At 36.5% G+C, this 23,137-nt stretch overlaps 1 pseudogene; it reads left to right on the top strand.

Moving 5' to 3' along the window:
* The first annotated feature begins 2,052 nt into the window (after positions 1-2,052).
* On the top strand, positions 2,053-2,972 carry LOC131757442 (pleckstrin homology domain-containing family A member 3 pseudogene; annotated as a pseudogene).
* Positions 2,973-23,137: the final 20,165 nt, after the last annotated feature.

The raw sequence follows: 23,137 nt of genomic DNA, 5'->3' as shown, positions 1-23,137 counted from the left end.
CCTCTCACTGTTGTAAACCTATTTTTTTTAGATTTCAATATATGTTGCATTTTAGGACACAGAATGTAATATTTTTTCTATTATAAACAAAATACATATTCAATATATTAGAAATCACTGATAAGCCAAAAAAGGAAAATGAAAATAACCTATAATCCCACCATAAAATACTTACTTGACAACAGGTCTCTCTCTTAGAGGTATATGCATACCTATTTAATTTAATAGAGACAGCCTTGTATTGCACATATTATTGTGTAATATTTTTTCACTAAGGTATATATCATTAATACTTTCCAGGTCACTACATATCTATCTCATAATTTTTAATACTCCACAAAGCAATACCTATTTGTCCAGCTCCAGGTACAATAAAATATTCAAAGAACGTATTCTAGTTTTTATTTCCAAGTTGAAAAAGAGAATCTTTCAAAGCACTAACTAGATGTGTGATTTGTCTCTTCTCTCAAAGCCATAGTGTTGAAAGGATTGGATTAGTGGATCTGTAAAATTCCTTATAGCTCTATAATTTCTGTTCTGTTCTATTTTATTCTCTTCTATTTTAAAACACTAACTGGTAACATCCTAGTAAATTCAGTATGTGGTCAATGTGTTCATCTGATTATACTTAGAAGAAAACTGGGACAGGGAACGTTAAGTGGCTAACAGTGATTTCTTGGGAGAATAAGAGCCAGGGTTAGGAACAGAACCCCAAATGCTTCGCTCCAGTATGCTATGTTCTCAGCTACTCAGCAGAACCAGGAAGGTAACCCCACCCTGCCACTCTGAAATACTGACTTACCCAATCTGAACCTCCGAGGTTTTTGAGGTTTTGGCATCACTAACCTTTATGGGCAAAAGCCTGCTTTCCAATCCCAGTGTGGCTTCCTTCTGGACATCCTCCTTTTCTAGGCCAAGATTCCAGCTCAGCATTGGCAATAAACCTCTGTACTCTGGATCTGGGAGTCGTATCTTGCCTTGTTGTCAGATCCCATTTTAATCTTTAGTGACTAATGTGTTGGATGGCTCCACTGAAGCTGATTCCAATATTATATTCATTTTGACTTTTGCAGACAGTTTTTGTCAGTGTAATTTGTTTGGGGGCAGATTGGAGGCTGTGATTATAGACTAACGTTACATTAGTCATTGCAAGCCTTGGCATTTACAGCTGTTTCTCTTTTGTGGTACCTTTTAAAAGTTAAGTTTCATTAAACTTTTATGAATATATAATATTTATGTATGGTCAACAATAAAGGAAAAATGCTCTGTAGAATTCATGAGCAAAATCTGAACTCAAATTAGGGAAGACTGTCAATTTTCCTGATTAACATTTAAACCAATATTAAGACTGAAAGGATATCAGGAGTCTTCAATGAATGAATCTAATTGGGAAGATTGTTTTATACACGGTTGCACTTGATGCTAAACAATCCTTATTTCATGAAGTACATCAAGGTAGCTACTCCATAATCTTCCTGGGTTATGTAGGAAATATAAGTTCATTTGAAAAATCATCATATCTTTACGACATGTTCTGTTATTTGTACACAGGTAATATATGCTCATAAATAAGCTGGCAATTTTATACAAAGTTGCCAAAAAATTGTTAAAGTCTTGCTTAAAATTTGGTTGAACAAAAATATCCTCTAAGCAATTGCTCTTAGAATGTTTGAGGATGGATATTCAAGAAGCCTTTAAAGTATGGTAAACATTTCCCCTTTTAAAAATATGAAAACAGAGGGGGCGCGGAAGAGAGCAGCCGGGCGGTGGAAGCGCGAGCGGGAGGCCGGCCGCGGTCCCGACCTTGCCGCCGCCGCCGCCGCCGCCGGGGCTCGCCCGGGGATGTCTCAAGGCCCCCAAGCACCGCGCGGCGGCCGCTGACCCGGCCTCTGAGGGCAGCCACGTCCCGGCAGCGCGCGCGGGCTGAGGGATGCTCGGTGCCGACTGGGGGCGCCGGGGGAGGGGCCCGGGCGGGGCGGGAGGGGCTGCCTAGGCCCCGCGTTTCCCCCTTCACCGTGGCCGGCTCCGGGCCAGGAGGATGCGCGACGCCGGCCTCTGAAGCATGGAAGGAGTTCTGTACAAGTGGACCAACTATCTCACCGGTTGGCAGCCTCGTTGGTTTATTTTAGATAATGGAATCCTGTCCTACTATGATTCACAAGATGATGTTTGCAAAGGGAGCAAAGGAAGTATATAAAGATGGCAGTTTGTGAAATTAAAGTCCATTCAGCAGACAACACAAGAATGGAATTAATCATTCCAGGAGAGCAGCATTTCTTCATGAAGGCAGTAAATGCAGCTGAAAGACAAAGGTGGCTGGTTGTTCTGGGGAGCTCCAAAGCCTGTTTGTCTGATACTAGGACTAAAAAAGAAAAAGAAATAAGTGGAAACAGTGAATCTCTGAAAACCAAAATGTCTTGAGCTTCACCTCTACTGTGACCTCCTAATGAAGCAAGTTCATACGATCCAAGAATTTGTTCACCATGATGAGAATCATTCATCTCCCATCATAGAGAACATGAATGAAGCCTCTTCTCTACTTAGGGCGACGTGTAATACATTCATCACAACGCTTGAGGAATGTGTGAAGATAGCGAATGCCAAGTTTAAACCCGAGATGTTTCAGCTGTGCCATCCGGATCCCTTAGTTTCTCCTGTGTCACCTTCTCCTGTTCAAATGATGAAGCGAAGCGTCCTGTCAGCCACCCTGTTTCTTGCAGTTCAGAGAGGAGTAGCCACTCTATAAAAGAAAGTGTCCACGCTTCACCGACTCTCCCAGCGGCGCTGAAGAACCTACACAGATACAGATTCTTGTAATGATGTTCCTCTCGAAGACCCAGATAGACCTGTTCACTGTTCAAGAAATACACTTAATGGAGATTTGGCATCAGCAACCATTCCTGAAGAAAGTAGACTTATGGCCAAACAAAAAATCTGAATCGGAAGATCCTCTTCCATCCTTCTCTTCCTGAGGAAACGGAAGTGTCCGACTTCCTCTAAGTATTGCTCTACAAAAGCTGCTGTAATTAAACTATGTTATAGGGAGTAATTTTTCCCTTAGGATTACTCTGCACTTTATAGAATATTGTAAAACAAACAAACAGAAAACAACCCACATACCTTTGAAGTGTATTTTATCTTTATATAGTTTATTTGCAAGAGTATTTTTCTAATAACTTCACAGTATGAATGTGCATCTTTTTGTTTTTTGAACAAATGATGGAGTAACATTTTGACATCTGTAAGGACAAATGTATATATTTTTCTAAAACACTGTGAGGGACTGATCTCTTAGTCAGTGTGTATTGTAGCTTATAAACATGGAATCTTATAAACCTAAGGTTTCAGTTTGACAGAAGTGTGATTTATGTAACTTGTGCCATGGACCAAATGGTCACTTTACCCGAGCTGAATGGTTGCAGCTAGATGGTGTTTGTATTATGTTCCTTTAAGCAAAAAGGAAACATTTAATATTTGAAATATTTTTACCCCAAATACCATGACATTGAGGATTTTTTAAAAACCAGATTGTGTGGTCCTTTGTATATGAAGTTGACACTACTGATTTGTCAATACCAAATATTGGGTTAAAGTATTTAATTTTTACTTATTTATTTTTCTGTTGCATCAAAAAAAAAATTGCATCCTAACTTTTATGAGCTACCAAATTTAAGATGTGTATACCTTATCTACATTGTTCTAGCAAAGATGTTAATATTGTAGTGACCTTGCTCACTTGCACCAGAGAAATAAATGACTTGCAATGGAAGAGGATTTTAGTGCTTTTTTACGAAAATAGACATAAGCTGCTGTTGTAAGGTATTAATGTTTGCAGCTCTTTAGAATATCTAGACATTTTTTATTTATGAATATTTATAAAAAAGGAATCTGTCAAGGTGACTGCCCTACGCAACTTGAGAATGGCATTATTTAATTAAAGAACAAATATCATTTTTTGGTAGTGCCTGTCCATACGTCTGTCAGTGTTTGCCTTGTAAACTGTTTTTTCAGTTCACTTTGGAGTGATGGTTTTGTCCAATGTTTTAGATGAGGAGCATTTTAAAACAAACTGATTTGGTGTTTTTAAGTTAATCATATGTTTAATAAATATGTGGTTTTTGCATTCAAAAAACATGTGAAAACAGAAATGTAATAAACCACTATTTTTTTTTCCAGGGAAATTTCTTACTAAAATTTTTTCTTAAAAGATAAAAAGGTTATTCAAATGCTCCAATTTCTAAGCTGACCTCCAATCTAATGTTCGAATCTAGACTGGTCATTTCTCTTTGGAGTTCACTAGTCACTTCACACTAAGTATATATGAATCAAAATATGATTTCCTCTCATTATAAACCTGTTAATTCTCAGTTTCCAGTCATGGTCAATGATGTGTCCCTTATTTTATATAAGTGTAAAATTTTATATTATTTTGATTTTTTCTTTTAACAATCATATCTAATAAAAATTTGGTGATGCCTCCATTCTCCCCCTGATGCACCCCATGATTTAGCGTAAGTTGAAATACATGCATAGGACTCAATATTTGACATATCATTACTTTAAACGAGTTATAGAGTCACGCAAATTTCTTTTTAGAGAGGCAGAGAGAGACAGGGCCATACAGACAGTTTGGGCTTCATTTCCTCAAAATTTATACTATGTACTTAAAACTTGGATAGCCCTAGACCAGCATCTGGTAATTTTCAAATATTGATACTTTTTATAACGTTTATAACATAATGAGGTGTTTTGCTCATTTTTCATCTTTTCACTAGTTTTGGCCTATTTATTATTATACTGAAAGATTTATGTCATACTTTTTTTCCAAAACCCTTTTGTAAAACTCTTTTAAAGCTAACGCTCTGTTAAAAAGGATAGAAAGAGATTAACTTAGATCAAATAAACCAAAATAATTTTTAAAAGAAAAAAATTATTATGTTCAACTATAAAGGGAATTTTTCGTATTGTGTGTGTGTATGTGTTTTAATACACAGAACAAGGAATGTGTAAAATACTCAGAAGTCGTACTTCTATAAAGCCAACCAGAACTGATTAAACAGATAGGCATTACTTTGAGAAGAGCTAAAAATTATGTTATAGATGGATATTTAATGACATGAAAAAATGTTCATGGCATAAAATCTAATAAAAATATTATAAAACAATATGTACAATACACACCTGTTTTAATTAAGATAAAGATGTGTGTGACTCTAAACCAAAGACCTGAGAGATGAAAAGACCTGAGAGATGTATATCAACAGCTTTACTAGCAATAAAGCTAAAATTTGCATCTCTATCACTTTGTATCTATGCTCATATGTAATATTCTTTTCAAGTAAAGTTGTTGACTGATTTTGATACCAGGGTTATGCTGGCTCATAAAAATAGATGTGGAAGGCACACTATTTCTCTAGTTTCTAAAGGAGCTTGTATATTCTGGATTTTTTTTTCCATTAAATATTTGATAGAATTCACCAATGAATCCATCTGGGCCTGGAGTTCTCTATGTGAGGAATTTTATTATTATAAATTTAATTTATTTAACACACAGGGCTGTTCCAATTTTCTGATTCTTCTTATATTAGTTTTGGTAATTTGTGAAGCGAAATAAAGCACATCTTGAGCGGGAGAGGAAGCGGGAACGAGAAGGAGATGAAAAAGACAGGTACTCCTGTGATCATCGGGAGGTGATGTGTAAGGAGAGACTACAAGTGTGAATTTGCTATCAAGTTAGTTACCTGCAGGTGGCACATATTCCTTGTGTACTGAGAAAAGACATGAAAAATGCTTAATCTGAAATGAGTTAAAGTACTCCCAATGACTTAAGAGTTTAATAGCTTCTGCATCTCTGATTTCCAAGATTGAATTCAACAATTACAGGTCTTAAAAATAAAAATGGAATTTAATCTATAAAGAGAAGATCGTATTACTTGCAACAAAGCATAATGACTCTACAAGCCACCTATCTCAGTAAAACTGTCAAAAAAGTTAATTTGCATGTCCACTTTCACTAAATTAAGTTGTGTTTTAACATTTTATATGCTCTTCATAAGTGTGAAGTTTTACTTTTAAATACTGGCCAAGTAAACCAAACCAAACCAAGTACATCTTTTTTTTTTTAATAGATCTTTATTGGAGTATAATTGCTTCACAATACTGTGTTAGTTACTGTTCCACAACAAAGCGAATCAGCCATATGCATACATGTGTCCCCGTATCCCCTCCCTTTTGAGTCTCCCTCCCATCCTCCCTATCCCACCCCTCTAGGTCATCGCAAAGCACCGAGCTGATCTCCCTGTGCTATGCTGCTGCTTCCCACCAGCCAACTATTTTACATTCGGTAGTGTATATATGTCGATGCTACTCTCACTTCGCCCCAGCTTCGCCGTCCCACCCCATGTTCTCAAATCCATTCTCTATGTCTACCTCTTTATTCCTGCCCTGCAAGTAGGTTCATTAGTACCATGTATGTTTGTTTTGTTTAGATTCCATATATATGCGTTAGCATATGGTGTTTGTTTTTCTCTTTCTGACTTACTTCACCCTGTATGACAGACTCTAAGTCCATCCACCTCACTACAAATAACTCAGTTTCGTTTCTTTTTATGGCTGAGTAATATTGCATTGTATATATGTGCCACATCTTCTTTATCCATTCATCTGTTGATGGACATTTAGGTTGGTTCCATGTCCTGCCTACTGTAAATTGTGCTGAAATGAACATTGTGGTACATGACTCATTTTGAATTATGGTTTTCTCAGGGTATATGCCCAGTAGTGGGATTGCTGGGTCATATGGTAGTTCTACTTTTAGTTTTATAAGGGCACTCCATTCTGTTTTCCATAGTGGTTGTATCAATTTCTATTCCCACCAACAGTGCAGGAGTGTTCACTTTCTCCACACCCTCTCCAGCATTTATTGTTTCTAGATTTTTTGATAATGGCCATTCTGACCGGTGTGAGGTGATACCTCATTGTAGTTTTGATTTGCATTTCTCTAATAATAGACCAATGGTACAGGATAGAATGCCCAGAGATAAGCCCATGCTCATATGGGCACCTAATTTATGACAAAGGAGGCAAGAACATACAATGGAGAAAAGACAGCCTCTTCAATAAGTGGTGCTGGGAAAACTGGACAGCTACATGTAAAAGAATGAAATTAGAACACTACCTAACACCACTTAACACCATACACAAAACTAAACTCCAAATGGATTAAAGGCTTAAATGTAAGACCAGACACTATAAAACTCTTAGAGGAAAAACACTCTTTGACATAAACCACAGCAAGATCTTTTCTGACCCACCTCCTAGAGTAATGGAAATAAAAACAAAAATAAACAAATGGGACTTAATTAAACTTAAAAGCTTTTGCACAGCAAAGGAAATAAGACGAAAAGGCAGCCCTCAGAATGGGAGAAAATATTTGCAAATGAAACAACAGACAAAGGATTAATCTCTAAAATATACAAACAGCCCATGGAGCTCAATATCAAATAAACAAACAATCAAGCTAAATGGGTGGAAGACCTAAATAGACATTTCACCAAGGAAGACATACAGATGGTCAAGAGGCACATGAAAAGATGCTCAACAGTATATCTATTTTTAAGAGGATTTGTCATATCTTAGAGTTCACCTGAATCCTACTGAGAATTATGACAGAGGTGGGATGGGGAGGAGTGGCAATTTAGAAATTTGAGTGATGAGATCAAATAGAACATATTAGATTATATGTTAGTCCTAAAATTTGGATATAAACTTATGCAAAGGAAAAGTCACACATAAACATTTGTCATTAAAAAAAAAATTCAAGTGCTCTGCAATGCTATAAGTGTTATAGACATTTTTACAACCACAACAGAAAATATTATAATAATCAAACAAATGGAAAATGCAAGTCTGTATCAATATACAAAACTAATGGAAGCCATAAAATTTTAGAGGAAGCATTTATGACTGTCACAGTTTATTTGAACAGTATGTGTCTTGGCGCCCAGAGAACAATCCTCCTAGTCTCCTCCAGCATCAAGGTTCCTAGCTCAAAAATCAGAATTCTTACTTGAATGACAGTTTGACGATTTTGTATTTATCAAAAGGAATGAAATCTAAAGCGACTATGAAAGAATAGTTTGCATGTTCTCATTGAACAAACATTTTGTAAATTGACCTCTGCTTATGTAAATGATCAAGTTGAGGGGTGGTAATAGGTTGGACAACTTTTATGCCAATTTAAAAATTCCCACCACCTTTTGGCTCTGGCTATCTGTGTAACAACCAGCAGTCTTCACATATATCTTAACAGTTCCTCATTTCTTGCTTTTTTCCCTAGGGCTTCTCTTATGTGGGAGCAGATGCAGCCTTTCTGGAACAGCTAGAGAGATAAGATCTTGCTTGACCGTGTGGTAGACAGGAGTCGGGGGATAAAAATCCCTCTCTCGAATGTCCTTAGACTGACAGTTCTGAGACATATTCTTAATCTTCAGAAACTCTGCAGGGAAATTTAGTTCTGGTTGTTCATAGCAGAACCAAGTCAATAATGCACCTTTGGATTAGTCTTCCTTTCTTTCCCAGTTTACTCTTGCAGTTCCATGACTCTGGTTCCCTAAGATCTCTTCACACATGTAAGACTGTCTCAAGCTCTGCTTTTTGGAAGAGCCAAAACTAAACATTATTTTTAAATGTGGAAGTTTCCCTTCCTACCACAAGAAACTCATGTGTTATATATACTTTTAGTTTGGCTCAAGCACAAGAAATACTGTTAGTATTATATCATGCAAAACAATTTTGTGCAAAATAATCACTAATTGTGTCACAAAACTTGTCCTTAAAGCAAGTGGCAGAGTTGGAATTCAGAGTCAGATTTTCTTACATCATCATTTATGTCTCAATAAGAGTAAGAGGGTGTGCTCAAATAAGGCAATAAAGGAGAGTTGGATAAAGACATGTTTACCAAGGTATAGGTAGGGTTAAGGGAATCCAAAGAGGGATGGTAAACTGACCCTGGGGTCAGGAACAGCAGAGAGCCATTATTGCTCCTGAACTGAAGAGGAGAGGCGAGGGAGTAATCAACAGAATGTGGAGATAGTAGCTCTATGGAGAAGGCTACCTTTCAAGATCTGCCACTTTGAGGTCAAGAAAGCAGCCAAGCCACTGCAACCTAGCAAGGAGGGATCTAGGGGAGCAAGTACTACACCACCCACATACACTGGAGAGAGAAGTCCACTGGGAAAGTAAGTAAAATCCTGTCCTAGCCATAATCCAGAGCTCCAATGGGATAAGAGATTGTGGTCAAAACAGACTGGTTAGTGGGGAACAAATTCTGATAATGCTTGACCCACTAACCTGGAGCAGGGATGGGCTACAAAGGACAGGGGAGTATTATGGTGGTCAGCAGCCGCTGACAAAGTCAAAGAGGGCTTTGCTACCTCATCCTTGGTGACGATGATGAAATAGAAAAGAAAGTGGGACTAACAACAGACAGAGGAATAATTGAACAGTGATTAGAGTCTGGGGCCCCAGAGAGCCACAGATAGAAGACTCCTCTCCAGAGTAGAATCGAAACCTACTTGATTCTAAGAATGCAAAGAACTTCTCACACCTCCAAAATAGGGACAGGAGGGTACTGTCCATGTTAAGATTGCTCAGGAGGATTTTTGAATTAACACCAGAATAATGGTGGTTTTATGTCTCCTATTCTTCCCCTTTCTGAATCAGAGCTGTGGAGTGGTTTTTCTGTCCCTGGTTTTAACACTGGGCAATGTGTGTGGAAGGGAACAGATAACTACTTTTATTACTTATTGGCTCCTGGAACAGGAATCATGTTCAAATCTGCAGAAGAGGACAGCAAATCACCTGAAGATCCTGGACTTTGAGCAGTATACAGTGACGGGGTGTGTCTTTGGGATATTTCTCAGGGGGATGTCAGCATGGAGAGAAGGAGAAAGTGGATATTTGGTGAGTACAATTATGGACTCTGGCACGGCTGGCCCAATGCTGACTAATATATGTGTTTTCTTTTTGCTTAGTCCACAGCTAGACTACCTCTCCCAGCTTTACTACAGAGACTTGTGGCCAAACAATAGGTCTCATCAGTAAATGTGAATGGATGTAATGATTGCCATCCCTGAGGAATAAAGAGCTTTTTCCACACATGCTCTCTTTTCTTTGCCTAAAGCCTGGATACAAAGATCATGTGAAGGACTCTGAAGCCCTACGTAGTCAGAGGGGTTTGAGTTTGAAAATCATTTTGCAGAATGTAAGTTAATTGGATATAAAGTGAGAAAGAAGGAGGTTTCTATGTTGGAAATTTCCTGACTGGGGTTCTTTTTATTGGTGGCAGTCAGCTTTATATGATTAATATAAAGAGAAAGCATTCAATTTAATGTTGCATAAAATAAAATAATTAAAACACAATACGTTAGAAGAAAATAAAGAAAACAAATCGTTGCGGAAATTCTAAGATGTTTCTTTGAGGTTAAAAAAAAGTAAAATGAAATGTTTATGACAAGGAAAGAAACTCGCTAAAAATAATAACAGGAATAAAAGGAGTATAGCTCTAGATGAAGCAGAGATTAACTATTAAGAAAACAAAATGAACAACTGTATGTGCCAATTTTGAAATTTTAAATAAATGAACAACTTCCTAGAGAAATAAAACGTACAAAAACTGGATCAAATCAAAAGAAGAAAATTGACATATTACTGTTAAATAATCACACGTATACATACACACTCTCACACACCCAGCTATTTTTCAAGTTGAAACATACCAAAGATTCAAGAGACAGAATTACAAAGTTTTCCAGAAAACAAAATATCAGAGATTGTTCCACAACTTTATGAGACCAGTATAACTTTAATGCCCAAACAAGATTTGGATATAACAAGAGAGGAAAAATAACAAGCTAATCTCATTTCTGAACATATATTCCAAAAAAAGAGAAAAACATATAAAGCAATATATTTTAAAAAAACATTATGGCAAGATTATGCTTATCCAGCAATGTACACTGAATTCAATTTGGAAAAAAAAATCATTACAAAAATATATTAAAGGGGAAAAACCATATAATAATCACAGTATATTTAGAAATGTTTTGTTAAAGTTTAATATTCATCAATGATTAAAACAATGGTACACTAGGAAGGAGCTTAGACTGAAAACAGGAAACTACAAAATACTTTCCATAAATGTCTAAGGTACAGTCTTTTCAAAACTAGGATTAAGACAAAGATTAACACTTCTAGTCAATGTTGTAGTGGGGGGCTTCCCTGGTGGCGCAGTGGTTGAGAGTCCGCCTGACGAAGCAGGGGACGCGGGTTCGTGCCCCGGTCTGGGAAGATCCCACATGCCGCGGAGCGGCTGGGCCCGTGAGCCATGGCCGCTGAGCCTGCGCGTCCGGAGCCTGTGCTCCGCAACGGGAGAGGCCACAGCAGTGAGTGGCCCGCGTACCACAAAAAAAAAAAAAAAAAAAAAAAAAAAAAATGTTGTAGTGGGACAGAAAAAAAAGAATAAAGATATGTGGACTGAAAAAGAAGAAAACCAGCATTTTAAGCACAAATGAAACACCATTTACATGGAAATCGAGAAAAAAACTATGTTTTTCGTAAATTTTCAAATGATTAATAGAGTGAAGCAAGGTAGTTAGATATATGATAAAAATTCTGCTCCTGGATATGTACCCCAAAGAAATTCTCAGAATACAAGGATATGATATTAGGAATTACTGAAGCAGTATTTGTGTTGGGTGTTAGAGTATTGGAGACATCATGAGTCACTCATCCTTGAGAGTTGCAGACAGTAACGTAAGTGGAAAGACATGTGGGATAGTATGAAACAACTGAAAGCAATTTATAGATGCAATATAGCAAAATTTGTGGAATGCAACTAACGCAGCACTGAAATAGAAATTTGTAATCTTTAAATACTTATATTAACAATGAATACAATTTTAAAATTAATACTCTAAGCTTTTACCTTCAGAAGCTAGAAACCCAAATATAAGAGGAAGAAAATAATAAAAAGTGGAAGCCAGTGAAATAGAAAGTAAACTAACAAAAAAGAAAACACATTCACATGTTAATAATTTGAAAAGATCATCAGTTTGGATAAAACCATAGTTCTGTAGATCAAGACGAAAGAGAAAAAGCACAAACTATCAATGTTGGGAATGAAAGAGAGAACATCCCTACTGATCTTACAAACATTCAAACATGATAAGGCAATTTTGTTGATAACTCTGTGCCAATACGTTTGACAATTTAGATGGAAATTTTTTAAAAATAAATTTATTTATTTATTTACTTTTGGCCGCGTTGGGTTTTTGTTGCTGCATGCAGGCTTTCTCTAGTTGTGGAGAGAGGGGGTTACTCTTCATTGCAGTGTGGAGCACGGGCTCTAGGCAGATGGGCTTCGATAGTTGTGGCACGCCGGCTCAGTAGTTGTGGCTCATAGGCTCTACAGCACAGGCTCAGTAGTTGTGGTGCATTGGCTTAGTTGTTCCGCGGCATGTGGGCTCTTCCCAGACCAGGGCTCAAACCCATGTCCCCTGCATTAGCAGGTGGATTCTTAACCACTGAGACACCAGGGAAGTCCCCTTAGATGGAAAATTTATTGAAAGACACAAACTATCAAAACATACCCACAAAAAAATAGAAAATCTTGATAACCATGTATCTATTAAACAATGTGAATTCATTGCTGCAAACCTACCCACCATCAAAACTCGAGGTTCAGGTAGTTACGGTGATGAATTCTATTAAATATTTGTGAAAACGGTAATACCATTATTACATAAACTCTTTCAGAAAACTGAAGGGAAGTATCTTTCAACTTTTTTTTGAAGCCAGAATAATCCTGATACCAAAACAAGACAAGCACATTAAAAGACAGTTTAATTATAGACCAATATAATTCATGGGCATAGATCCAAATATCCTTAACAAATTTTAGCAGAGAGAATCCAGAAATACGTCAAAGAAATCAGAAGAGTTGCTTTTGGGGATGTTGCTATGGAGAGGACACTAGGAAGCCACATAAGCAAATGCTCTAGAGGGATGGAAATGTTCCATATCTTAGGTGTGTGGGTTATCTAGATATATGCATTTGTCAGAACTCATTGAACTCTATACTTAAGATCAGTGTATTTATTATAAAGGAAAAAGTAGTAATTTACAATGGAGAAATCTGGCAGACACCTCCTTAACCAAGTTATCAATATTAACATAACCAATCAGAAGGTATAGTGATACCATGCACTGAGAACATAACATTATTTCTGTGTATTATCTTTTTAAATGTATAATCTCAATCTAATGATGAGTAAACATCAGACAAACCTAAATTGAGAAACATTTTGCAAAATGACAGACTAGAACTCATCCAAAATTCCAACATCATAAAAGACAAGGAAAGAAGGAGAAAGGGAGGAACTGCCACAGATTAGAGGAGAGTAAGGAGACACAACAACTAAGTGCAATATAAGAACTAAAATTGTATCCTGGAAAAGAAAAATAACATTAGGCAAAAGACTGGTTAAGTTTGAGAAAGGCTTGCATTTAGTTAATAGCAGCGTAACAACATTAATTCCTGGTTTTGACAATTGTAATATGTTATTAAAGATGTTATCATAGGTGGGGGGGAGGAATAAATTAGGAGTTTGGGATTAACATATACACACTACTATATATAAGTTAGATAATCAACAAGGATGTACTGTATAACAGAGGGAACTCAACTCAGTATTCTGAAATAAGCTATATGGGAAAAGAATCTGAAAAAGAATGTGTATATATATATATATAACTGAATCACTTTGCTGTACATGTGAAACTAACACAGCATTGTAAATCAACTCTACACCAATAAAATTTTTTTTTAAATTTTAAAAAGATATTACCAAAGGAAACTGGTTGAAACATATACATAACTCTACTATTATTTCAACTTTTCTGCATGTCTAAGATTATTTCAAAAGAAAAAGTTTAAAACCATTAGTATATATTGAAAAGCTATACAGGAAGAAAGGATACAGGAGACCCATGGGAAAAAAATGCACAGATGAAAAATAGATCTATGAATAAAGGAGAAACTGATATATAAAAACAGTATCATTGGGCTTCCCTGGTGGCGCAGTGGTTGAGAATCCGCCTGCCAATGCAGGAGACATGGGTTCGTGCCCTGGTCCGGGAAGATCCCACATGCCGCGGAGCAACTAAGCCCGTGAGCCATGGCCGCTAGGCCTGCGCGTCCGGAGCCTGTGCTCCGCAACGGGAGAGGCCACAACAGTGAGAGGCCCACATACCGCAAAAAAAAAAAAAAAAAAAAAAAAAAAAACAGTATCATTTAGATCAGTGGAGAAGGGATGAAAAATTCAAAACAATAATTTGCCCACATGCCTTTTAAGTGCAATCCAGAGCCCACAGCCCAACTAACTTTTCTATTGGATTCTCATATTCTGGGCCACTAGTCACCTGCCTTAATCACCCCAGGGTCGGGTACCAGAAAACTAGAGACCCCAGAGCCAATGGAATTATTCAAACTATTCAATCTTAAAAATGTTTAACCTGGGCTTCCCTGGTGGCGCAGTGGTTGAGAATCCGCCTGCCGATGCAGGAGACACGGGTTCGTGCCCTGGTCCGGGAAGATCCCACGTGCCGCGGAGCAACTAAGCTCGTGAGCCATGGCCGCTGGGCCTGCGCATCCGGAGCCTGTGCCCCGCAACGGGAGAGGCCACAACAGTGAGAGGCCCGCATACTGAAAAAAAAAAAAAAAAAAAAAAAAGTTTAACCTGCTTTACCTGTTCCTTCCCATGGAAACCACAGTAAAGTTGACATCCATAAGTATAACAAACTATATTTTCAATGACAGTTATGTCTGTTAGCCTTACCATTTCTAAATAATAATAAAACCTATTTTGAAACAACATGATACTATTATACATACATGCATTCTCCAGTTTAATTCCTACATGCAGACTCTGAGGAAAGTAATGAAATCCACTCCATATTTCATAAATAAAGAAATAGGAGCTTATAGAGATGAAGTAACTTCCCTAGAATTACAGAGCAGATGAGGCAAGAATCCAGGAATTAAACTCAGATCTGCATAAAGTTAAATTTCACATTCATTTTTTAGGGGATATGAATGGGATTTGCCCAAAATTGTACCAGTGCTCTTTTAGTTTAGGGGTTAAACGATACATCAGCTCTCAATGACATTTATGTAATGTCATCAAAGTTTAAAGATATCCCTCCATAATTTTGCTGTTTCCATTCTTTTTATGCTTAGTTTCTGGAATCACTGTTGCTTTTTCCTTGTTATCTGTATCCTTTCAAGGGTATTTTCATGGAGAGTTAAAGGGGGGTGGTTCTCAGATTCCATTACTCTTTATAATCCCTGTGAGTCAGTTCTTCACTTTTAAAATGTGGTTAATATGCCTGTGTTAGAATACACATGCACATCTAAATTAATTTCCCAGATCTTAAGTGCCCTATCTCAGAATCCAAGAAAGGGGTTATGCACAGTCATTTGATCCATACCTTGATGTCACTAGCTGGAAGGATTTAGATTATTTGTGGCCAAAAATCAGAGAGCTGTGTTAAGTCAACCTTCTGATATGCAGGCTATTATGACCTGAATTAACTGCACAATCAATCACCACATCACTAAGAAGGGACAATCAGATATTACCTGTCTCCGAACATGATTCAGGATACATGGCACCACTTAAGAACTATTCTGTCAAAAACAAACCAAACATCTAATCCCAAATTTTAGCATATCTGTAGGGCCAATAATTAATATATTAAGAATACTAAGGGACTTCCCTGGTGGTGCAGTGATAAAGAATCTGCCTGCCAGTGCAGGGGACACGGGTTCGGGCCCTTGTCTGGGAAGATCCCATATGCTGCTGAGCAACTAAACCCGTGTGCCACAACTACGGAGACTGAGCTCTAGAGCCCATGAGCCACAACTACTGAGCCCGCATGCCACAACTACTGAAGCCCGTGTGCCTAGAGCCCATGCTCCACAACAAGAGAAGCCACCACAGTGAGAAGCCCACGCACCGCAATGAAGAGTAGCCCCCTCTCACTGCAACTAGAGAAAGCCTGCACCCCAATGAAGACCCAAAGCAGAAATAAATTAAAAAAAAAAAAAAAAAGGATACTAAGGATAGAGAAATAAATAAACCAACATCACAAAGCAAACAGCAAAGAAAATTTAGAATGTTGGAAGTATTAGAGGGCATGTGATCTGTTGTCTTTAGCAGATCAACAATATGTAATAGTGTGGCTGTTTTAGATAAAAAGTGATGTAAGCAACATAACCAGCTGGCAAATGTGGACCTTACTTGGTTCCTGTTTGAAAAAAATTAATTGTAAAAACATATTTCAAGACAATTGGAGAAACTTGGTTATACAGGAAAATATCCAGATAATTTTTTAAGGATATAAATACTGACTGATACAGGGGTGAAATAACAAAGTCGGGGTTTTGCTTTAAAATAATTAAGACAAAAAGAAAAAAGAAAGTATAGGTGAAACAAATGTAGTAAATCCTTAGAGTCACAACATGTTAGAGTATAAAATCCTAAATAGGCTTTTAATGTTTCTCTTGCAAAGATTGGGATAGAAGGATATTTAATCCAGAATTCACAGTTGATGAACTAGAATCCACTTCTTTTCCCCCAATATGAAGGGAGAGTATAATTTAAAAATTGTGTCCATTTTAACATTTTCTTACCTTTAGAAAATCTGGTATATAGTTCCTGAGGTTAGATTTTCTATCTGAGTTGGGAAAACATAAACTTTGAAGAGAAAAATAATAACCTGATCAATTCCATGTATTTTTGTTTTTATAAACAATATTTGGCAAGTATTGGGAACATGTAACAGATAATGTCCCTATTATATAATAGTATAGCTTTATAATATATGATAATACAGTGACATTCAAATATTCAAATGTCAATAAAATGACCTTCAAATATTAATTGAAATAAATAATCAGTGTGAAAGAAATAGAGTGAATAAAATGAAGAGTGCTGTCTACCTTAAACTCATTTCTTTTTCAGAACATTTCTCCAACTTTAGGAAATATCAGATCTCCAAATTCCCTATGTCTTGTGTTCTATAATTATTTAATTCCAGTATCCTAGGAGGATTTCTGAAGGTTTTCACAAACAAATGGGTAATACTTTTTCAAAGAATTTGGTGAACAATTGTACAGAGTGATGTACAGAAAATAAACCACAGATTTGCCTCCTTTGGCATTTGTAGCTAAGGATCGTAAAGTCCTATTGTTCTAACCTCATTGTGGAGATCAAATAATGAGTAGAAGGGATAAATGATAAGCTTCAGGCTACAAGGATAGAGAACTGGTAAAATTTAAGTGTTCTGTTTAGTACAGTTATCCTAGAATGTAAGGGATATATGAAATGTGGACATATGTGTACTTGATAGACAGTGATTTATAATAGAATAAGGCTTTCCAGTAAGAAGGAATATTCTAAAAAAAATCTAGGCTAGTAGATTATCCACATGTTCTTGGAAGAATAGCTTTACTTGCACACGGGTTTCATATAAAGAAGCAGGTAATAATAATTTAGAAAAACATGGCATGGCCATATGGGGCAAGCCTCAATTTTTTCTTAAGAAACATGTATAATCCCCAATGTAGAAATGCCATGGATTCCCTAGAAAGAAAATAGAGGTGATGCTCATCAGAATATGAATTTGAAATTGGACTTGGTAATTAACCACAAGCAACAAGAGAAAAAGGAAGTTGAAATGACTCTAAGATTTTGAGGTAATCACAACAGCTACAAAAATCATACCTTGTACCTAATTTTAAAAAAGAATAGCTTTCCTCCATTTACTTATCAAACATTATTGTGCTAAACAACCTCTGCTTTGAAATGTAAATATTGATGATATTTTATACTTTTCTTCTGTACTAAATAGTGGGAAAGAAAAAACAATGCAGTTCATGTTTTCTTGATTTTTTTTTTAAGTCAGAGATTTTCCAAATAATTTTTGAAGGAATATGTAAAAATCCTGGAAGATCACCTATCCAGATCTGAGTGCAGACATAGAAGATAGTTTTATTTCTTCCAATAATGGCAAAAACAACACTAAATATTATGTTCATTTCTGTCTCTAATCTGGTATATGTCAAACAAAAATACTTGAAATCTGTGAGATTCATTTACTTCTATGGGGCTAATAATGGCTTAAGTTTATTTAAGGAATAAGTGAGACTTTATATATACACTGACACAAGCCTAAGTAGCTTAGAGTCCAAACCAGAGTAGGTATAGCCCTCCAACCCACAGTAGATACTGTGCTAATGATAGAAGTGATGAAGTTGTAAAAGGGAGGTCAATGTGAGAAAATGTAAATGAAGTCAAAATTAGGCAAGTGGACTTTTCCTTCAGAAGCCAAGCAAAGAGCAAGATAGCTTTTGTACTAATAATCAAGAAAGATTTGCTGAACAGTCTCCTCTTCCAGGAATGAAAATAAAATAATTTTAAAGGGCATGAGTGGCAGAAATTCAATTCATTAAATGAAAATAGCATCAATGTAATGAACTGGAAAAGAGAAAGAAAGTGAAAAGGAGAAAGACTATGGAGTATCAGCAAGAATAGGATGACGAGAATTATTTTACACAATTTTCTAGGAAGGCCAGGAATTCCATATTCAATAGATCTATCTGTAAACTCTATTCCCTCTCCCTACAAGACCAAACTTGAATGAGGAGAAGAAAAACAAACAAAACTTAACTGAAATCTGTGAAACTCTTAATGTGAGTTTTCCATTACAGATTTCTTGAAATTTCACCTGCTTGTCCACTTGGACATCAGGGCCTTTTCACAGAAAGAAAGACCAGAGACTAAACTCATTTGCAATGACTTCTGGCTTTTCCATTGACTATTGAGAACTATCACTAAAGAAAACAAACCTGATATTCAAGGAAGTCCATGATTATTCTCCAGTATGTGTTTCAGGAGGCATGTTCTCAGCTAACTCAAGCTCTTTCTTCTGAACCTTCTTTCCAATGAAAAAGGCAGCTCACTTACACTGCAAATCTGAATAATCTATTTGTTTAAAAACATCTGGGGTTTCAAGCATCATAGCTAACGATTTTAAGTGGCAAGCCAGAGTTCTTGCAATTTAAAATATCGTGAGGGTACAACACATTTGGGCTAATAATTTGGATACATTTTGACCATGCATTTATATGAGTATCTGAACAAGGATTGCTTAATCATCACAAATTTTTATCAATGGCTGAGAAATAATTGTAGAATACAATGAACAGTACTCACACAATTAGTAGCTGTATCATGTTAGCAAGTGATCTAAACTCTCAGGGCTTTAATTGAATTGTCTTTAAAATGAAGACAGTTTACAACGTTGAAACTTGAATGTAATAGTTCCAAACAAAATTCCTTCCGTAGTTATATGTCATATTTGGATTTAGATATTACTATTCACTTAATTCAGAAGAGGAAGCTAGAGAAGAGATATATAAAAATAAATTGTTTGCATTAATAATATTATGGTATATAAATTGTTTGGAGTGGGAGCTGGATGTTGTCAAAAAGCAAAAACTGTTGATTAGAAGTTATTTTGATCACTCTCTTTGTCTTTTTTGAGAGGGTTAATGACAGACATTAGCTTGCTCCAGGCCACGTGGCTGATATCAGAGATCAGGGATTCAAACTTAGAATCCAGTGGTCTTCCCACTTCTGAATTAAGTTCTTCAATTTTAACTTGGTCTTTAATTCAATCATCTAAGATGGTATGTTTGATCTGTAGCATCTCTGGCAGGGTCTACTGTGTTTGTCCTCCATTATTAACAGAACTTCAGGGTCTGCTGCTTACATATCAGTCCTGGCTTCTCCTAATTTTATCTCTGATACCTGTGAAAATAATCCTACTGCCTAAAATTTATTTAGAAAGTATTTTAATTTCATAATTAAATGCTCCACATAATTGCTCTATGAGGAAGATATTATCACTCCTGTTTCACTGAAGTTAAATGATTTCCCCCATGTTGCAGAGAGACCAAGTTTCCTGTTTCTAATTCTAGAGTGATTTCCAACACCCCGAACAGCTGCAGGGACACCAGGATCGATGACCTGCTTCCACCAACCTGACACATAACCTCTCTACAGCCACAAACGGGCAAAAATTACAGAAAAGTTGGCAGCCTGAAATATATAGCCCCTTCTCTAAAGAACATAAACATAATTATATAATAAATTATACACTCACTTAAAAATCTCATTAAGGTGTTTTGAAATAATTTTTCTATTTCCAAATAATGTCAGGTATAGCAGAGGATGGGGAAGGAGAGAGGTGATAAGTTCTTGGGTTCTCAGTCAGATAAATTCATCATAGAAGAACCAAATATATCTCTTTCCCCTTTGGGAGCTCCTTATCTATCAAATGTTGCTAATCAAACTTGACTAATAACTTCATTCTCGAAGTATGTTAGTGAAGAACGGTAGTCCTCATGAAAGAGAGTCAGAAAGGACACTGGCTGCTGCTTTATACTCACCAAGTATGTTGCTTAACTTATTTAGTGGATAAGTAAGGATATTCAAGTTAATTCATATCTCAGAACTCTAATTTTATTTTCTAAATGCATTAAGATTTGTGATAGATTTTACTTTATTTTAAAAAATACTAAAAGTATATTCCTAACAATCAGTTTAAAACTTGAAAGTATATGTTGTCTTGTAAAAAGAATTTCACTTTTCTATTCATTTTTATTATTATTCCAGAAAGACTGTATCTGTATTTATTGTGGAACCCAAATTGTCAGGGGCTTCTCTTTCATATACTTTAATCTTCTCTGCTCATTCCCTTATGAGCTATATGGTTACTTCTACACAAACATTGAAATAAAGTGAAAAGATAATTTTGGTAAAGAAAAAGGATATAACTGCACACAATCTGCCAGATCTCCTTGATTTTAATGTGAGAGTTATTATGGATTAGGTTTTTCTAAAGCAGTGCCCTCCTAAATAGTTCATTGGCAGGAGAAGTTATAAAACAAAACTAAATCAATTTCCTTGAAGATGCCATTTATTATGAATATGAGACTTCTTGAGGTTGAGTCATCCTGTTTTAATATCAGTGTACTTTTGATTTTTATTGTATTAATTTGGAAATATCATGATATTAGAGTGGTTCAGTAGATTCCTGACCCTTCTTGGTGAGCATTTGACAAATTCTCATTAGAAGGATAAATGAATGAATGATAAAACAATGGCTGAAAAAAATCTTTATAATTATTTTTCTTTGAAGAAAAAAGTAACTTCTTACTCTGAGGGAAAAAAAATTCATAATGTTTATTGTTCTATGTTTTTCTTGTTATTATTTTTGCTTTTCCAAATAAATGAGAATACAAGTTATGTCATAGGTCCAGATGTCTGAATTTATTCTAGCAATAGACTCTAAAAGCATTTTAGTTTTTCTCTTTTTTATTTCTCAAGTTAGTAAAATGTACAATCTACTATTTAAAGTCAATCTGATACATTTTAGTAGTGTGAAAGAAAATACAGAACAAAGGCCCAAAAGGCACATAGAACTACATAGTTCATCTCTGGGACCTATGACAACGTGGGATAACATAGTTTAAAACAGTACCTTGTTTCTGGCAAGAAGAATTAGAAGCAAATTGTCCCCACACAAGCTCACCTGTATCACCATCTGTTTGGAAGAAAAGCATCTCCCGAGCAAAAAAAGAGAGATTGAACTCTGACAACCTGAACCATCTCTGTGCTGTACCTACCACCATAGAGTTTCAAGGATAGTCACACATGACTGATGTGCTGGGGCAGCCCTGAAAAAGAACAAAGGGAAGGTGGAACAGAGCACAGGGAAGTCTCAGTAAAGGAAAAAGGCCACAGCTAGTCAGCACTAAGCAAAAAGATCAAAGGAGTATTGGTTTTGAATTTAGGAGAGTGCTCGTAGAGAAAAAAATTTTGTCCCAGACACATCTGTAGCATATATGTTTCCTGAAGAAGGATAGCTGTGTATGTAATTTGAAAGACCTATACCACTGAGAGTTGTAAAACATCAATGCTCAAGCACTTGCCTGAGCTTTGCTGGAGGACATTTAGGCAAGCAAACTGCTGAAATGTTCCCCTCCTGTCACCAGAGCAACATTGGCTTCAGCCAAACTGATAAGTATTTGCACTGAGAAAACAAGAAGCAGAAGTCAGCATGAGAAGCATTGCCCAACCAGAACTCCTGGAATCACGTGTGGGCAGTTGATCTGTGCTCGAAGCCTAGCTGCTGAACTCATGGTCATCAGAGGAGGTGAGTTCCTGATTCACTGGCAGGTACAACTAATAGTGCGAAATGACCAAGACTTACATAAATATCCTGAGTTTCATGGAACATGTACTAAGGAGAAGTCTGTGGAATACTGGATTTCTTATAAGTAAACCATACAAAATCTCAGAGTCATAGTAAAGTGGGTATTAATATACATGGGGCAGCATTAGTACTTGTGAAGCATGATTCATTCGGGTTATATAGAGACATTAAGAGAAAATGGGAAATGGCAAAGAAGAGTTATTATATCTTGGACATCTAAAAAGATTTTAGGTGCAGTTGGCACTGAACCAAGGACATGGACCCCCTCAAAAAAAAAAAAAAAAACAGTTAATTGACAGGCAGAGGTGAAGGAGACATATTTAGGCTGAAGTTTTAAATAAGCAAAGGCATAGAAATGAAAAATGGAAAGGATATTTGTCAATTTCCAGAAACATTTGTGATTATCACAACTGGTGGGGTGGGATGGGAGAGTGTGATCTTGGTATCTACTAAATAGAGGCCAGGGATGCTGCTAAAAATCCTTCAGTGCATAGGACAGTCCCCAACAATAATAAGTATCTGACCCAGGATGTCAGTAGTGCTGAAGTTGGGAAACCTTGTCCTAATGCATTCCCTTCCACTGGTATAATAAAATATCCTAGCTCATCAATGGGGCAGTTTTAATAATTGCACTTTTACTATATACCAGGGCTCTCTGTGCACCACCTACTACCAATGATGAGGGCATTATTGTGAGCTGGGTGGTGAGTCCTCACCATCTAGCTTTAAGATC

The sequence above is a fragment of the Kogia breviceps genome, chromosome 5, assembly GCF_026419965.1.
Source record: "Kogia breviceps isolate mKogBre1 chromosome 5, mKogBre1 haplotype 1, whole genome shotgun sequence".
In the NCBI taxonomy this organism is placed as follows: Eukaryota; Metazoa; Chordata; class Mammalia; order Artiodactyla; family Physeteridae; genus Kogia; species Kogia breviceps.
This window is presented reverse-complemented; position numbering and strand designations above follow the sequence as displayed.